Raw genomic sequence first — 290 nt, 5'->3', positions numbered from 1 at the left:
AGTTCAAGGGCCATAGGTAAATTAATGATAAATGCCAAAGCTCAAGAAGGTACGTTCGAAATAGAGCAAACAAAAAGCTGTTGTTCATGCCTGTTGCATCCTTTGTATCTCAGTTTTTCATATAGGGAGAACTGGATATCGTAAATACAAAATTAGTATAACTGTTTAGGCGAGGAGAAGATACTGTAGTTTAATAGTAATTTCATAACAGTTGTTAAAGAGCTATGCTAGAATTACCTGGAACTGCTGTTTCCTTTCAGCTCCTGATGATGCTATCACAAACAGGAAAG

Source organism: Buceros rhinoceros, unplaced genomic scaffold, assembly GCF_000710305.1.
Source record: "Buceros rhinoceros silvestris isolate BGI_N320 unplaced genomic scaffold, ASM71030v1 scaffold9179, whole genome shotgun sequence".
Lineage (NCBI taxonomy): Eukaryota > Metazoa > Chordata > Aves > Bucerotiformes > Bucerotidae > Buceros > Buceros rhinoceros.
The sequence above is the reverse complement of the archived record's forward strand: the minus strand, read 5'-3'. Positions refer to the sequence as shown.